General features: G+C 35.0%; 1 pseudogene; it reads right to left on the bottom strand.

Annotated features, from left to right (window-relative positions):
* Positions 1–155: 155 nt before the first annotated feature.
* Positions 156–1,100, bottom strand: LOC143594265 (uncharacterized; annotated as a pseudogene).
* Positions 1,101–20,572: the final 19,472 nt, after the last annotated feature.

Below are 20,572 nucleotides of genomic sequence, written 5' to 3'. Positions count from 1 at the left end.
ATATATGGATCGCTCGACCCTTACCCACAACATGGTGGCATTCTTCACATGAGTCGATGTACGTTAAAGATTTAAACTCAAAGTTTACATTAATGTAGGTAAAATTGAACATGTAGGAAAACAAACATACTCAACACACACAACTCAAAACACAAATCAAAGAGAGTATCCAACACCAACTATGTCATTATAGGAGGAGCAACTTTTACGAGCTGAACTGTTGGTCACATTGCTACTAGAACCAACCATGAACTCGTAGCTCGAAGTAGGATCATATAAACCCTGACCTTCGTCGTCAGCCAACGATGATAACGGTGTGGGATAGTTCACTACCGCAGATAAATCATACCCATTCATTGTCTCCCATGAACTTTGACTACCACCCCACATGCCACCATACATATCCCCTTCGTTAGAACCAAAAAGTTGGTTGCTTTGATCCCAGTATGAACATTGAACTGTTGGATTGTTATTATCATGATTGTTATGACTAGTATTTTCGTTACTTGTGGTATTGCTTCTAGGGTTTAGGTAATCATCAGGTACAATACACCCCAAGTAACCAGAATTGTCACCTTCATTAATCATAAAGTTATGATGGCCATCATTAGGGGATTGGTACAAGGTGCCAACACCTGGTTGGTCAGCGTGTTGAGGAACAATGTTAGTGTTTGGGGGAACACAGGCTGTGCATTGAAGAGTTGTGTAGGTGGGAATAGTGTTTGAACATCAAGTGGTGAGATTAGAGAGTGTAAGTTGGTGTTATCATGATCAGTAGAGTAGATGAAGTTGGTTCTTGCTTGGGTGCCCTTCATGGAAAGGGCTGCCCTATCATAAGCAAGGGCAGCTTCTTGGGCAGTGTCAAATGTTCCAAGCCAGTGTCTTTCTTTGGTTGTGGGGTCTCTTATCTCCGCCGCGTATCTTCCCCATGGCCTCCGCCGGACTCCAAGGAACCGCCCCGGCTCGGCCTCCTTTTTCCTGCCTCTTCTTTCTGTGGGTTGAGGAATGGATGTGTTCCTTTGGAGTATTGTGAACCCCATGTCAATATGAGGGTTGTTTTCAAAGGATTTTAGCTAGCTTGAGGGTTTAGGGGTAGACATTCTAATACAATGAGAACTTGTTTCGCCTTTACTAACTTCCGGTACTTTACCAGTTTCCTTCGCAGTACCTGTCTGATCAGCTACAAAATTAACAGATTCATGAACACTAGGATTGAAAGTATAATTATGGTTATATGGTGGTGGAACCTCATGGTAACCAATTCCTCCCCTCTTAGGTGAGGAACCTTGATCACTGACGAGGTGATCAAGAATAGCGGAGGAATTCCGGAATTGCTCCAGTTTCCTATTAAGTTCCACCACTTTTACCTGGTGATCAGCAATCTGCTTTTCTTTCTCAGCAATTAACTTGGTTTTCTCTTCTAAAACCTCGTAGCTTAGATCGATCACATCAATTTTTTCAGCTAATTTTGTTTTTAAACTTTTAACGTCCTTTTCACACGCTTTAATTTTTATTCTATAATTATTTTCTCTTGTCTTTGTAAAATGATGATCTTCTTTCAAGGTTTTAAATTCGGCATCCAATTTAACATACTGATCAGTAATTGTTGTAAGCTGTTCAGACAAGTTCTCACACTTAGTACAGATAGGTTTAGTACATACCTCGGTGTTCTGATCATCAGCCATGAAGGCTTTTTCATTTTCAGTAGCTTTCACACATTCTTCAGCTGCAACCTTCGCCATGTGAGCTTGCTCAAAGAGTTCTCCAGAGAACATATTCCAGTTGTATTCTCCAGCATCAGACATCATGGCTCTATTCCCATTGTTATTTCCACTTTGCTGTGTAGTCCTCCCCTGACTACGTTCTACCCGTGCATTAGTGCACTCTTTTGCAAAGTGTCCATTCTGTTGGCAATTGTAACACCTCACCCTTGACTTGTCAAATCCTGGCTTTCCACCTACGAACTTTCTGCCAGTCTTCTTCATGAAACGCTTCACTCTTCTGACTATCATCGCCATCTGCCACTGCAGATCCATCTCCTCCAGATCATCAGGATCGATCTGGTCATAGTCTTCTTCCAAAACAGCAGGGTCCACAATCTTCCCTTGTATGTAGTTCTCGTAAGAAGCAATAAAAGATGCATAGACTGCAAACTGCTCTTCAGCAGATTTGACACTCATTGGCATCTTGGAATAGTTATTGCTTAAAGTACTGGGAGAGAAACTACTTGTGGATGCTTGAGGTTTCGAAGCACTTGATCCTCCAGCAACGAAGCAAACATCACCGTTCATGTTTACAGACACATTTCCTTCATGAGAAGAGTCAGAACCTGACTCTCCTTTGGAGTAGTAAGCAGCAGAGTCAGGCTTCGAACTTGAGCCTGAGTTAACTTTGGCACCATACATACCAGGGTTTTGAATCTGATCTGTTGGTGTCTCTTTACGAACCATATTAAGCTCAAAGGTTCTGAGCTTGTTTACTGCTGTCTCCAAATCATAATTAGGAAAGTCTCTGTCTTCCCTCATTAGAACAGTGTACATTTCCCACTTTGGTGGGAGAGCATCGAGAAGCTTCTCAACTATTTCCTCTTCTCTGTAAGCAATCGAATAGTTGTTCAGCTCTGTCATTAGATGATAATATCGGGTGATAATATCATCGAGTGATTCGTTCTTCAAATGCTTGAATACAGAGAACTGGGTCTTTAACAGCTTGATCTTCGAGGCACGAATACCCACGTTCCCTTCGAATCTATTCTCAAGAGCATCCCAAAGCTCTCGTGCAGAAGTGTACTTCCTGAAAGTATGGAGAATCTCTTGAGGAAGAGCCATAGTAATTGCAGCATGAGCCTTGCTTTCGGCCTCATACATTTTCTTCTCTTCTTCCTCTATCTTGCTGTACTTCTTAACCACATCACGATCTTCGTACACCATTGTCGGTGGGATATATCCATCCTGGATGCACACCCACATCTTTGCAACCTGGTATTTAATATACTGAATGAATCTATCCTTCCACGCCACAAAGACAGTTCCTTTCATCAACCTTGGGGCCTTAGTAGCCGACCCCGCTTCTACTTCCATTTTGACTAATTCAGAGATGTTAATTGGCGACATCTTCGCGAAAACAAGAAAAACCCGAAAATTAAAAAAAATCTTCCAAACAGTACTATAGGCGAAGTTAAGGCTAACTTCGCTTAAGTGTTAACTTCGCTGGAAAATTCTTAAATTCGCGTGACTTGGCGAAGTTGAGAATAACTTCGCTTAAGGTAAGCGAACTTTGGAGGTGAGCGAAGTTGAGGATAACTTCGCTTAGGCGAACTTATGAGGTAGGCGAAGTTGTGGATAACTTCGCTTAGCCTTATATCTTCGCCGAAACCCTACTTCCAGTGGCGGCAACTTCGCCTGAAGAACAGTAACTTCGCCCGAAGAACACTGAAAATATTCAGATCTGTTTTCGACGATTTAGCAGTTTCCGGTCAGTGTAACAGCTTGAATATGACTGTATAAGGTGAGTATAACACAATCCCAACTAAAACGCGTCCCGCGAATAGCTCAAACGAGACGTTTTCTACACCCGCGTGAAATCCCGAACCTCACAATCGAGCCTAAGCTCTGATACCAATTGTAGGTTCCCGGACGGATCTTACACGGGATATCGCTATCTGCGCAGGTGCGGAATCCCTGCGTAGGTAGTTACGAGCGTAGAATACGTAAAACACGAACACACGATACAAACGAAACCACGTTATATTATAACTCGAACCACGTCTATTACAGACACTTGACACGTGAAATGATCACACACTATCACTAACTCTTAAACAAACTCTCGAAAAACCAACATCTAAACAGTAACCCGTAGGTTACTTAAATACACGACAACTTCGCCTCAGGCGAAGTTGTCAATAACTTCGCTCGTTGAACAAGTTCGCCTAGGCGAACTTGTCAACAACTTCGCGTGTTCAACAAGTTCGCCTAAGCGAACTTGTTGACAACTTCGCTTACATACATAAGGATAAACTTAAACACAATTACATTACAGACTCGATTACAAACGCTAGACTATGAAATACTGACATCTATGTACCAACACGAATACGTTAGCAACGAATACATTAACGTCGAATATGTTAACGACGAATACGTTAACGATGTATACTTTAACCGTGAATACTTTAACTTCATATCATCTGCCATAATACCAACCTACCCCTTGCCGATGATTCTCGGGCTTGTACGAACAGACAAAATATATAACTCTTTGTAAGCAAACCAACAACTTGTAGCAGCTACTCGTATCAGATCTCCCCCCTCAAATAAGCATGTCCAGGTGATCATCTCGATCATCCAACTGGCAAATAATATGGTTTGATCAAACGAGCCAATCAGCAGCAATTCATCGACTATCTGTCACACCGGTAAAGTAAAAATGTCTTTACGTTTAACCTTGTTACACATCTTCATGAACAACTCGATCATTACACATCTTTCACATCGGTCTCCATTCTCTCGATAACGTCTATCCCAAATCATCACTCTTTGAAGCTCTTTAGCAACCAATACACTTGGACGCACTACTATTTTGGGCATATGATTCGGAATTCCAACCTTCGTTAATCAATCCTGAACAATCAGATTCTTTAATCCAATAACAAGACCCGTCTATTCTTCAATCAAATCAACCCATTCAAGAATTGTCCCCTTCAATCAAATCAACCTATTCAAGTATCCGCCGAATACTCTTAGCCAACATAGTCAGGATCAAAGTCCCTCAGAAAGAACTAAACGGACAGACACTCGCATCCCACATAGTCAGGTTTCAATTTCGAACAAATCAATCAACAATTGAAGAATAAACACAATCTTGAACTTGGTCAAACATAGCTTTGCAATCACGAATTACCACCCGAATTGCAGTAATTTTTCAAGAAATCCTTGCAAACGTAGGAAGATACTAATCAAATAAGCTCTTTTAAGTTTTTATCTCCCCCATTTCTTGACAAATTCGGTAATGTCTTAAACAATTCTTCTAAAAATCTTCAATAAAATTCTCGTTAACTTAGTCGGTTACCCCCCCACGGCCCCTCGATATGCGTTAAAAGTCGGCCGAAAAATATATCACCAAAATTTGCTAGAAGAGGATCCCGTATATATAAAATATCCCCGAAAATTTTCGTTTAAATACTCTTTTTTTTACATCCTCATACGTTATCTGGCCTCTTTCGTTACAACAGGAGCACATTCGTCCAATCTCCAACCAAGGGTTCTCATTCGTTAACCCAATGACGAATGTGCTTATACGTTAAACTCTCTCATTCGTTACATTTGAATAAATATGTCACATTCGTTAACATTGTTAATGAATAACCACATATGTTAAGGACCCTTATTCATGTAAACAGTACACAAATATGATCTCATTCTTTACGAAATTCACATTCGTTATATTCCTTAACGAATGAACACATTCGTTATTCCTCCGTAACGAATGTATTTAAAATTAACGAACGGGTTGTTGGACGATTGCTGTAGACAGCGGAAAAACGGGAATCGCCGGAAAATATGTTTACGGTAGCCGGAAACTTCAAATCTTCAAGTTCCTTTAATGGCAGATTCACCAATTTTTCAAGAAATCAATCAACAATTGAAGAACAAACACAGTCTTGAACTTGGTCAAACATGGCTTTGCAATCACGAATTACCACCCGAATTGCAGTAATTTTTCAAGAAATCCTTGCAAACGTAGGAAGATACTAATCAAATAAGCTCTTTTAAGTTTTTATCTCCCCCATTTCTTGACAAATTCGGTAAGGTCTTAAACAATTCTTCTAAAAATCTTCAATAAAATTCTCGTTAACTTAGTCGGTTACTCCCCCACGGCCCCTCGATATGCGTTAAAAGTCGGCCGGAAAATATATCACCAAAATTTGCATGAAGAGGATCCCGTATATTTAAAATATCCCCGAAAATTTTTATTTAAATACTCTTTTTTTTTACATCCTCATACGTTATCTGGCCTCTTTCGTTACAACAGCAGCACATTCGTCCAATCTCCAACCAAGGGTTCTCATTCGTTAACCCAATGACGAATGTGCTTATACGTCAAACTCTCTCATTCGTTACATTTGAATAAATATGTCACATTCGTTAACATTGTTAATGAATAACCTCATATGTTAAGGACCCTTATTCATGTAAACAGTACACAAATATGATCTCATTTTTTACGAAATTCACATTCGTTATATTCCTTAACGAATGAACACATTCGTTATTCCTCCGTAACGAATGTATTTAAAATTAACGAACGGGTTGTTGGACGATTGCTGTAGACAGCGGAAAAACGGGAATCGCCGGAAAATATGTTTACGGTGGCCGGAAACTTCAAATCTTCAAGTTCCTTTAATGGCAGATTCACCAATTCTCTATAATTAACCACCATATTTCACAAGATAGCTCGGAATTTGATCAAGAATCTGATTATATCTTCAATTTCATGATTCATCCACGAAATCATTCTAAATCCGATCTAAACAATACGTTAACTCCGATGAACACAAACTGGACATATCACGAGCAACCGCCAGCTCTGATATCAGTTGTAAAAACGTTATTACGAGCCTGGAATCTAGTCACAAATCGATACGTTAACTTGTGTTCATACATTAAGCCTGGAGAGAATACGGTAGCATAACGTTACAATGGATAAATATGGCACAGATCTCTATGCAAACTAACTATGGAAGACCTATTTATAGGCTGGACTCATTCATTAGAACTATAGTAACGAATGAGACCTCTCATTCGCTAACAAGGTTAACGAATAAGGTCTTTTCAGAGCCCATTCGCTAAACAGGCTTAGCTAATGGGTATACCTTAATGAATGAGTCTCCATTCGTTACACTGTAGTAACGAATGGGCTCCTAAGTTAACGAATGAGCCTAGTCTTTAACGAATGAGGCCTCATTCACTAAACATGCTTAGCGAATGATCCTTTATACATTAATATAAATACTAAACTACCCCTATCCTATTCGAACAGCTGCGGACACCAAATCCGTGCGCTTATGACTGTTATCCTTAAGCAATCCCAAGTCGGTGGAAAATAATTAGCTATGATCAATCCATTTGTAGACCACCAATAACCATCATAAAATAATCAATGGTTATCACTTGCTGACAAATAATGTGTAGGATAAATTCAAACTAGATATGCCATGCATAAATTTAAACACTAGGTTCTGTACCCATATCTTCAACCACCGTGAAAATCATGCCATTACATGCGAATCTTCAACCACTATTCTTCTGGGGGAATACCGAATGAAAAAAACTACAAATCCCACTAAACCAAAATCACAGCTTCCATTAAACCAAACCCAACCCCTAAATGCCGTCGTTTTTATAACCCACAGCAACATAGATTCGACTCACAATCGATCTTTCTTTTTGCTGATTCAGAGACATAATGTGTGTTTTTAGGAAAATAGGGTTTGAGGGCGGCGACAAAAACGTAGGGTTTGAGGAAACATGGGAAAATACGAGAGTGGTTGTAGATATGATCCTTGGTTGCCGGAAACGTAGGTTTTGAGGGCGGCGGTGGCGGACGGGCTTGGAGGCAGGGGAGAATTTTTCAGCCATTGATGGATTTTGTGATGGAGGGGGGGGGGGTGGATTGATGTGTGTGTGTGTGTGTATTTAATGGGTGTTTGTGGGAAAATGGTTAGATGCCTTGTAAGGCTGTTCTTATAATATGAATATATAGTTATTGTGTGTTTAATATTGCCGTGTTTTTTGCTAATGAAAGTGTGTTTTTGTTCTTGGTGTTGTGTTTTAAATTTGGATTAAAATATGATGTTTGTATAAATTTTGATTATTTTGATTTACAACACGCTGTTATATATCTTGTTATGTTCTTGGTGTTGTGTTTTAAATTTGGATTAAAAATGATAATTATAGATTAATAATGTTTTCATATATAATATAGCACACTAGATGATTATGTACCTGGAGTGTTATAAAACAGGTATTAAAATAAAACACATAGCCTACAAAACACACTTTCCGACTAGACAATCAGATCACTAAATCTAACGCACCAAGTTACTTCTTATACCTTTTAGACACATTCCATTTCTGATTATAACTTCACCCTATACACACACACACACATATATATACATATATATATTTATGTATGTATAGGGTAAAGTTAACATACAAACTATACTAAACATGCGAATCAAATAGTGTAATTATGTAATTATATCGTTATGTAATTACATTATGCTGATTCTTACAGTTAACATGTTGATTTAATTTGTATTTTATCCAAACTATATATATATATATATATATATATATAAAATATATATACACACACACATATATATATACATATATATATATATATATATATATATATACATATACATATATGTATATGTATATGTATATATCTATATGTGTGTGTGTGTATATATGTGTGTATATATTTATGGAGTTAAGTTATTGTACAACAATCCTTAACGTATAAAAGCTTACGCGAATTACGATCAAGCCAAAACACAAAATGCTCAGCCTAAAAACCAAACACTCAAAATCATTTCTCTCTTGAACTTGATCTTATATATATGGGTGGGTTCTAGTGAAAACTTCTCTTAAAGAGAAAACTTAAAAACTCTTAAAAACTTCCAAAAAACTATTTTTAACTTAAAAAAATTTATTTTTTGAAGTTTCTTTTTTTTCCATTATTCTTATATGTTGTTATTGGTTCAAAAAAAAAAAAAAACTTGTCGGTAACCTCGTCGATATAGTGCGCGTGTGTAATAGTGCGCATTGCATATATGCAAAAGTGTTTATATTGCATAGAATACAACACTATTGCACATATTTTATACACACTATTGTATATATGCAATATAAGATTAATACACACATCAAATACACATTAATGCGTATGTGTAATACAACATTAACGCACATGTGCACCACATCGACTTTTATTTTATTATTATTATTTTTTCCATATAACACAACACAGCTACACATATACAATACACAGATATTGAATATATGCAATAAAACACTATTAAACTCAAAAATACATAGTAATACACATGTGTAATACAATAGTATCGCACAGTAATACGTATGTGCATTACAGCGGTTTATTTGATTTTATTTTTAATTTTTTTTTATTTTTTTCGAATGAAATATAAGAAAATATAAGAATAATGGCTAAAACATAATTTTGAAAAAATTTTTTTAATTAAAAATAATTCTTTAGGAGTTTTAAGTTATCTCTCTAAATGTGAGTTTTCTCTTGATTCTCTCCCTATATATATATATAGAAAATGGTTCAAATAAAAATAAAAAGTTTTCTACGAATGGTAAGAACCAATAGATTTTTGAAATATGTCATTACAAATTATGGTAAAATAACAATTCTAGGAAACTATGACGGTTATAATGGTGAAAGAGTAACAATTCTAGGAAACTATTGGTTTTAGATAATTTTAAATATCAATCATTGATCAACATGATCCAATGGCTATGATTTATTCCTAGCCTTTCTAGGAAACTACTTTTTTTTAGGATAACCCTCCCATATATATATATATATATATATATATATATATATATATATATATATATGGTAAAGTTAACGTACAAACTATAAAAGTATACTAAACATGCGAATCAAATAGTGTAATTATATATACAAGTAGTGTATTATGTAAGTATATCTTAGTGTAATTACACTATGTTGTATATATAATTACACTACTTGATCTCACAATTAACACGTTGATTTAATTTGTATTTCATCTAAACCCTATATATATATATATATTGAGAGAGAGAGAGTTAAGTTATTGTACAATAATCCTTAATGTACAAAAACGTACGCGAATTACGCTCAAGCCAAAACACAAAACACCCAGAAGAAATAAAAACACCCAAATCCAAAAACAAAAACACTCAAAACCAAAATATAAAAAAAGCTCAACTGAATTCCAACTCTAATACGCTTAAGGAAAACCCAGTTACGCTCAGGTCAAAAATTGATTCAATTGAACATCCAGATATGTTTGTTTGAATGAATTGATGATTAATTAGATATAGATAGATGATTTCGATATTATTTGATGTGATTTCATGAATCAATTTCAAGTTTATAGATGCCGTTTACCTTCTAGCATGCAATTTGTGAATATATCGAGAAGACAGGGAGGAAGCTTCACTGATTTTGCTGAGGAATTGCGTTAATTGATTTTACTGAAGAATCGGAGCAACCCGCGAAAATTGATTTTGCTGAAAAATTGTGTTCAAGGCTTATGAGTTTTTGAAATCGAAAGATTCTGGTAGTCGTCTACGTTTTTGTACGATAAGGATTATTGTATTATATATGTGTGTGTGTGTGATTTATAGGATTGGGATAATGTGAGAACCATTTTGAAATTGAGAGCTTTAATAATCATTTTGAATCATAAAAAAACTCTTTTTAAGAAAAAATAAAAACAATTATAAAACAAAAAAACGTGAAAATAAAAAAAGTAAAAAAAACAAAAAAAATTTACCTTTCATCCCGGTTTCATATATGTATAATACTTATTTTTTATTCTATACATGTTATTCTTTATACGCATATGTATAATTAAGATAAAGGTTTATTGGATTATAATAATCAATATTGACTGGTATTAACTGATAATAATCCTTATTCATTTTATCACCACTGGTGGTCCCAAATTTAAAAAAGTTGCCCCCCAGTGGTCCCTCATTAAATATGACTTAACGGCGTTATACTTTTTTCCGAATTTCAAACTAACGCTTAGGGCTTTCGATCGGAATGTCGATACAAGTCGATTGATGTAAAATTTCGTTCGAAACGGTGCTCCAAAACAACAAAACAATGCTTCAATTCGGGTGTTTGAACTTACAATTAACAAAAATCAAGTCGTCTAGATCACCGTTACGAGCTAAGTTCTACATCAATCGACTCTTATCCTCTTCTCGATCAAAAGCCCTAAAACGTTAGTTTGAAATTCGGAAAAAAGTATAACGCCGTTAAGTCATTTTTAACGGGGGACCATTTGGGGCCAACTTTTTTAAATTTGTGACCGCCTGTGGTGATAAAATGAATAGGGATTATTATCGGGTAATATCAGTCAATAGAGATTATTAAAATCCAATAAACCTAAGATAAATGATAATGTACACATGTGCACATTAAGCAAATGAAAATTAAATAAAAATATACATATGTGTATAATTACTTTTTTTATGAAACTGGAATGAAAAATAAAAACTTTTGTTTTTTTTTACTTTTTTAAAAAAATTTCCTTTTCTTCATTTTATAATCTTTTAAATATGTTTTTGAAGGATTGTTTTGTGGTCCAAAATGGTTCTCAAACTTCTCAATTTTAAAAAGTTTTCTTAGGATCCTCACCATATATATATATATATATATATATATATATATATATATATATATATAAGGTTTTATTCCCATATTAAGGGGGTTGTTTTACAATTTTCTTTTTTTTAATATTAATTTTTGGATTTTAATTTTTCTATTTTTAAGAAATTTAATAATATTTTTAGTGTTTGATGATGAAGGGGTTTCAAAAATAAATAATATGTTATAAACCGTTTAAAAGTTGTCTGTTTGATAACCCATGATCCCTTATTTTTTTACTATAAATTGTTTTTTCATTATAAATTATATCTTTTTTTATCGGATATTAATTTTTAGTATATCTCTTTTTTATAAAATTTTCATATCAAATACTTTGTAAGATTAATTTTTAGTTTAATGAGATGTTATAACCCGTTTAAGATCTATGCGGGTTTGGTGAGATCTACACCCGTGAAGTCTGCATTTACAAATAAAGTAATCTGGTAGCTTGAGAGAATTTAAGGAGCAACCAGAGAGCTTCTAAAGGTTTCGTTTATATATATTATAGACACTAGGTTAAATCCCGTGTTATACACGGACGGAAAATATATAAAACTTTATATACATTCATATATATATATATATATATATATATATATATATATATATATATATATATATATGTTTGTGTGTGTGAGCGCGCATGCTATATACATTTTAATAAATTGAGATAATCTTGAATTATTATTATTATTATTATTATAAGACATCACATTTTTATTTTTATTAAAAGAAACCCAACATATAAAGACAAATAAAGAAAATAACAATTTAAAACAAAATTTTAAGTTATGCCACGCATTTCTAACTTATACCATGAAACAAAAAAGACATATTAGTTAAAACTTCATCATCTACTGAAGTCATATATGTTGTAACTACGAAGCGCAAAAACATTTATATGTTGTAACATAAGTTTTGTGTTATAAAAACTATTTTTATTGAAATTACAAAACATTTAAGTACACATCATAAAAAATACTAAAAATATGAATATAACAATGAGATATAATTATAATTTTTATTAAATCGCGCGTCTAATAAATCAACAGTATAATCCAAACCTCATGCTTTAAACAACCATTTCAATCCAAACATCCAGTCTAAAGTTCATAAATAATTTCCCAAAATAAAAAAAAAAATAAAATAACAAAGTCTCAAAATTTTAAAAAATGACAATGAAAACAATTAATTGTCTTTATTACTCAATAAATGATGATTATAACAATTTATTTTGAATTTTTCTTTAACTTAGGAGTTAATATTTAAAATTAATGTTCAAATTAAAATGTGAAAATTATATAAATAGAAAATTGATGAGTTGGAAGCCCATGTAAACATGTTAGTTGAATGACATATGAAAACCTTGTATTGGTTTAATAGTATAGTAAGATTCTAATTTTCTTTTAAAAAATGATGAAAATGCTTTCCATTTTTGCTAACACTCAACATAAGTTACAATTATTAATTAAATTTGTTACAAATGTAAAAATGAATACCCATACATATGAATTTTAAACCTTAATACTTAATATTGTTACTTCCAATAAACATTAAAGACTAACGTAATTGTATCATAAAAGAATCTAAGTTATCAAATCACATAAATAGGCTTTTAGCTATTAATTTCTCATCCTCACCACAAACACCATTTAAATCACTAGTAAATAGGCTTTTAGCTATTAATTTCTCATCCTCACCACAAACACCATTTAAATCACTAGTGGTTTTATTCAAGGTAGGTAAATTGGAAACTTAATAGATTATTCCACTAAAAAATCGAACTAAAAAACATATAAATAGATATTTTGTTATATATGCATAAAACAACTTCCAAAATACTTCTCCAATTCGCTTTTTTTTAAAGGCTCTGTCCATAACTAACATCATGTAGATCAATCATAAAGTTCATGCATTCCAATCATGAAATCATACTCTCTCTCTAAATCCAACTTTACTTCATCATGACAAGGTCTTGGGGAATTGTATGTGCCACTCATTTCTTTTGGATCATACTTTCAGTATAAAGAAAATATTATTTTCCTGTGAGATTCTGTAAAAAAGTACGCACCATATATCTAACTATAAACGATTAACATTTAAATTAATTAATCTAAATTTAGGTCTATCAGATGGGGTAAAAAAAGAAATACAATTGACAAAGTTGACCTGTTGCGTTCACCACTTTGACGGGTGGTAATGGGATTTTTCTTAGAATTTTTTTTTTGTCTCAGATTTGAATCTGAACTCATGTTTGCATTGTAAAATACTGGCAGTATCACTATAACTGAGATTCAAACCTCAGTATTCAGTTTATAGCCCTTTGATAGAGAAACTGCTACAATTGCGACATACGTAAAAAAAGATATACTTATTGCTAGTTTTTGGAACAACTAATAATTATTTATAAATTTATCTAAATTGCCTACTATGAATTTTAACCCCTCAACCTTCAACGAGGAAACACCTATTACACTAATAAATACAGTTGTGCAAAAATGTCTTTTAATTATACTTCTGCTACTTATTTGAATTAATTACATGGATTGTTTTATACTAGATGGATTATATGAAGATCAACCTTTTTAGCCGGAATTCTATTATGAATAGATGAGTAAGATTTGACAGCGATCTGTTCGATTAAAGTGTGGGCAGCAGAGGAAAGTAAGTCGTTAAACAGTCCACCTGCTTTTGTGTCGAGAACTTGTATATATGATGCACATAAACTGTTGTAGAACATGTTACCTACCATCTAGGGCTCCATCCCATGATTTGGGCAACTTCTCAACAACTACTTATATCGATAACATGCCTCAGCAAGTGATTTCTCATTTCCTATTCAAACGAGTAGATACTTCCTTTTATCCGATGCATTTTAGAAGGTGGAAAGAATTTGATTAAAAAACGATGCAACCATTCTGGTCCAGGATGTTATCGAACTGGCGGAAAAGAGAAAAGTTGCAACTAATTGCGTCTTCAGTAACGTCCTTGATCTTGAAGGTATCACACATTGTTGGGATCGAGTTCTTAACTAAGCTTAAACAAGTGAACACAAATCACGCCAATAGAACAGTAAACAACTGATCAAATCCTTTTAATAGATTAGTATCACAATAATTGAGTTCATATTGAATTATGAATCAATTTGATTATCAAAGTTAATAAGTAGCAGAAATTACCAAGCTATAAGAGGTTTCATGTGGAAGAACAACTTTGTATTAATTATTATCGAATGATTACATTCTATTGCCCCCCCTCCCCTCAACCTTAGCTCATCATTCATTGATTTTCAGTACAAAGGTACTCTGATCAGGTGAATGTGATGTGTAAAAAGTGTTATGAATAACACACTCGCTTCTTCATTTTATACAAGTGTTAAACTACTGATGAGCTAAAGGTGAAAGTGACGTCTAATGAATTCTGTTATAAACTACTGACAAACTAATACAAACAACTGTCTATTAAAGAATTCTATGCAAACTACTGATCTTTTTTGGAACAACTGATGTTTGAACCATTTGTTGTTTGTCTTCAGTCTTTCGGATCTCAATAGTTTGTTGAGCAGTTGTTTTGTCTTCAGTTCTTTTATTTATGCAGTTTACTCAGATGTTTGGAGCAGCAATTTGACGAAAACCTTAATGGAGAACAACTGGTGTTTGAACCATCGGTTGTTTAGTTTTCTGGTCATCGGTTCTTTGCTAGGTTCAAAAAGCTCCCCTGAAATGATGATGCCAAAACCCTTTATTATTTTGCTCCATTGTATTATCTTGACAAACTTCTTTTATTTGAATCTTTGATAAACTCTAGAAATTCAGCTCCCAAATTGCCACCCTCTTCCATCTGCACAGGAAGGTCTATGTGCATCTTTAAAACGTCTTCTTCTAACATGGGTACACCTTGCAGATATATCCTTTTTGATATACCAGTATCATATTCCAAGGTTACAAAGGAGCTATTTTTAAGTTTGCTCCATTTGATAATCCCTAACTTTGACTGGCTTTAACCTTCAGTTGGTAAAGCAGGAGATGTAGTCAAAGAAGATGAAGGAGGCATATATTGAACATCAAATTCAAAGCCCAACTTGGCGTCTCTGTTAATATCCTTGATGGCTTGCAGTTCTTCTTCTTCTTCTTCTTCTTCTGGCTTGAAGGGCCAAGTTCATTGCTTTAATCCCTTCAGCAGTTGTTGAAGTGATTAGAGTAGTACTTTGTGTTTTTCTTTGCCTCTTGAGAGAGCTTATACGGATCTAGATCATATGATAACGACGATGTTCATGTTGATTATTAATACGATTAGGCTTGATTACGTTATGTGTGAGTGATGTGTGTGTTGAGAGAACAATTCGGCAGAGTAACGAGACTTGAGATGGAATAATCAGAACTGTTACTATTAGAATAGATTACAGGGGATATATATAGGTGATGACCATATTCGTTAAGTTAAGCTTAACGAATAGGTCATTCCTTACAGTTACTTTAACGAATAAACATGCTTATTCGTTAGTACATTTAATGATAGCGAATGGCCCTCATTCGTTATCTCATTCGTTAAACATGGTTAACGAATGAGCTTACATTTAGACGAATGTGTTACATTTGTTACGGAGTAGAGCGAATGGCCTTTTTACCATATTTACATTATAATCCCTATACTTTAATCTTTTACATTAATAACCCTGATAAAGATCGAGACGTACAAAACATATATCAACAAACTCCCCCTCGTCTCGAGCTCTTTATCATTTATCTCTGGAACATCTTGGTCTTCCAATCAACGCAACTGTGAATCTTGTATGCGTAACAGAGTCTAACAACCTTCTGAAACTGCATAGCATGCTCGTAGTCGCTTACGTTAGCAAGTCTGATCTGACTTGTAGATAATGCATCATTGTCAGCCTCAGATAAGTTAACTAGCCACATTGGGTCAATCACACGTATTGTCTTCGTGTTAGAACCGTGACCATATACAATAACCGCTTCACCCGTAACGTTGTCGTAGTACCAATAATTAAACGTGGTGAATAGACTCTGAGGAAATATCTTCATTGGAACCCTCTTCATCGTCTTTGCCAGCTTTACCTGTAATATCAACTTTCTCCAGCTTGTGCGAGTATTAATCTCATCAATGTACTTATGAGTAGGCACCTGTGGCTTGAAGAACTTGAAACCGAAACGGGTTTCATGTAATAACTGCTTATAGAATCAACTAGCCCACTTATCGTCCCCACGATTCACGAATGGTCGATTAGCTAGTGTTCTCACATCCCACCTGGGCATAGATAAGATATCGTGTGGGCGTTTGAAGTAATAAATACCATGCTCCCACTTAACGATATATACCTTAAGATCTGAATCAAACTGCCATGCCACCAAATCACCTCTTACATCTTTTGCTGGCTTGTACTTTGTCATTTGGTATGCCGATGCTCGAGCCCTTGCTAATTTGACTTCCTCCTGTTCATGATAACGAAAGGTCTCAATCATCTTGTTCATCTTCTTTACGTTATGCTCGAACATATCATCCAAAGCACGGTTGCGCTTTTTCTCTGTCGCCGATAAGTGACTGGTCTCTGCAGCTTTATTCCACTTCTCTATCTCCTCCCGTAAACGACGTTCTGGCGCATCAAAATGTTCTGTAGTGAAAAATGGAATTCCTGAGTCATTGTTATTGTCAGTGTAGAACTCCGGATTTTCCTCTGCAGTAACATCTTTTACCTCTACCTCATCAAAATCAGGCACATTCCCGTGTGGAATGCCTGTATTAGTACTTTCTTCTATTTCAACATCCACGTCCACACTCTTTCCCAACACATCCACCTCTTCTTCATTTAGATCCAAAAGCAAGGCAATTTTTTCTTTTGTTAATGAATGATCAACAAATTCACCTTCTTCGATCTCATCTGCATTCACCATACTGTACACAATCCCATCCATACCAACAAACAAAATCATATTGGCCTGAATAACATCAATCGGTTTGGCTCTCGTGTAGTCTTTGTATGGCACAATCTGCATCTGACTATCTCCAAACCCACCACCAACACTTGAATCAGTCTTATTACATGCCGATGGTGCAGAACTGCCGCCCGGTTCTATCCCACCACCTGCTCCATCTTGATCATCTTCATTGTTCTTTAACTTCTTTAACTCATCCTCTTTACATGTCAACTGAAGAATGATCTCATCCTGCTTATCCAATCTCTCCCCCTGAGCAGCAACAAGGGCTTTCAGTTCCCTATTTTCTCGCTGAATGAACTGAATATGTCTAATTATATTCTGTTGTTCTGCCCGCATCTGTTCCTGAAATGAACGATCTGCTTGAATCTGGGTTTGTTGCATATGCACCAGATTCAATATGTTAAACCACTGGGCACTGGGAGATAACTCATAAAATGAGGATGAAGTAATTGCATTGGACCCTGAGGACGATTAAAAGTCATAAACGAATGCTCAGGTCTCGGCAATGAAGTAGGTGTAACAGGAGGCACTGGAGTGATTGGCTGTGGTGTAGGCATACGAGCCAACACTGTCTGAAGTATGTCACCAAAAACAAGATCTGGTCGTGCAGTTGTAATCAAGGTCATAGAAGGAGGTACCGGAGATACTGGCATGTGAACCAGTGTCGGTGACCTTGGAATTTGTTGAGGCATAGGAGATGTGGGAATAGGAGCTGAAATAGATACTGTAGGAGTCGAATGAACGAACGGTTGACTAGGAATTTCAATCCTTGAGCCACATCGTACCCTTTGCTTCTTTGGTTTCTCCCCCTTTTCCACCATAGGTTCTTTACCCTTACCCTTACGCTTCTGCTCATAACTTAACTCAGCCTATGGTCCTGGACCACCATCACCACCATCATCACCACCATTTCCACCACCACCACCTTCACGTTCAGAATCGGAGTCATCATGAATCCAACGATCATTAGGTGGTGCAATATAATCAATATTCACCAAGTGACCAATCAAATGCTTGAACTTTGGTCTATCTGCAAGACTCTGACCTCGGTACGATCTCAAACGTCTCATGGTATCCTCATCCATATGCTTTAACTTTATCACATCATCCTAATCTTTAATCAACTCAGGTTGGAGATAATTGATTATCATCTGGAGGAATCTTGGATACATTAAAAACTTATGGCGGCTCGTCAAGTTATCCTTCAAGTGATAATAAACCATTTCAGAGAAGTTGAATGGTTTATTCAACACCAAGGCGACAAAAGCAGATTGTAACATGGCTCGACACTTGTCAAATCCACCTCTTCGTCCACCGAGACAATGTATCAACACGTGCAACAAGTACTTGTATTGTTCACACAAGTTAGCCTTGTTATACATGGATCTACCCAGATCGCCATTATACTTTACACGACTGAATAACCCTCTAATCAAATCCTTCTCGAACTCGCATGGATCGTCAATTGTATCAATAAAGCCCAACGAGTCTCGAATTACTTTAACGTCGATCACCACTCGCTTGTCTTGAATAACAGCCTCGATCTGATTCTCTGCTTCATTCAATCGAGCTGTATCCCAGAATGCACGTATAATCTTCTGATAAACCACAGTGCGAGTGGATATGGCCTTGTAAATTCTCGATCGAGTCAAGAAACTAATCATCCCGCCAAAAATCGGTGTATCTTCAAATTGTGGCTTGAGATATGCACAGATGTTATGACTTTCATTCCATGACAAAAGTACTGGTGCTTGTTCAGGTTCAGCTTCAGCATGGTTAACCATCGGGTTTTGCTCAGGAGTAGGATTTTGAACGTTTTCGTCGGCCATTTCTGTTTAAGATAACAAAGATTAGTATAATATTCAATACTGATTAACGAAGGGTTATCTCATTGGTTAAAAGATTTAAACGAATGAGACATTCGATATACATTATATTTACATTCGTTTCCTTTAACGAATGAAACCTATTCGTTAACATGTGTGATACGAATAAGTTTTTAAATAATTAATGAATCAATGTGATTCGTTATACTTCATTCATTAACAAATCGTATGATCATTCGTTAACAAGTTTAACGAATATAGATATCATTCGTTAACACTTAACTAATCTATCCTAATTATCATTTTGACAATCCAGAGTCAAATTTTTGACATGATTTTGACTTAAAGAGGTCAAACAAGACGAAGATTATTGTCTGAATCGTACAAATATGATAACATTTAACCATTAATCCTAATAACAAGCATCGATGATTAATTTTATTTACGATTATATGTCTTTTGCTCGAGAAACGACCCGATAAACGGTTTTAATCATTGTTAACTGTTTGGTTAACATGCAGTAAATAATTCAATCGATTAAACTAAAAATATCCAAGGAAATTCTACACCAATCATATCATTGTCATCGTCTATACATGCAGAACACAATGAGATCAGTTAATCGGTATAATCTTGAGTGTAAGAATTCTGGAAAATCTTTGCAAGAGTTCTCTTAGGTGACGATGAAATAGGAAACAGGTGACTGAACCGTCGTCGTCTGTTCTTGGGATTATAAACCCCAATAATTTCACGCAACCCGAGGTCATTCGTTCAAATTTTAAACTAACGAATGGCCTCATTCGTTAACTTATATGTCCTGATTCGTTTAACCTTTTAAACGAATAAGCATTTATTTGTTAAACTTTAACAAATATATGTTATTCTTTAACGTTTCTAACAAATAAGAATGTCATTCGTTAAAATTTTAACGAATGATACATTAAATTCATTCCATTCGTTAATGGTCACACGAATGTCTTCCATTCGTTATGCACAACGGAAGCGAATGTCATTATAACGAATGAGAAATCTCATTCGTTAATCTTTAAATAACGAAAGGCTTTACATTCGTTAAACTAATTAACGAATCACCATGTTTCCTTTAGCGAATGAGATACAAATATCTTAAGGAATTAAATAATATTAAAACCAATTAGGGTTTAAAAAAAATAATAAAATAATCAACCAAATCCCATTAGGGTTTGATTTTATACATTGAAAATACCCGATCAACCAAGAATCGGTAATGTTTAATTAAAACGGATTTTTACGTTAAAAATACAACTGATACCAGTTGTAAATACATTAAGCACGATTAACTTAAAA

This window comes from Bidens hawaiensis, unplaced genomic scaffold (genome assembly GCF_021521415.1).
Source record: "Bidens hawaiensis isolate Kalapana, Puna unplaced genomic scaffold, B.hawaiensis_p1.1 tig00001692_1, whole genome shotgun sequence".
In the NCBI taxonomy this organism is placed as follows: Eukaryota; Viridiplantae; Streptophyta; class Magnoliopsida; order Asterales; family Asteraceae; genus Bidens; species Bidens hawaiensis.
This window is presented reverse-complemented; position numbering and strand designations above follow the sequence as displayed.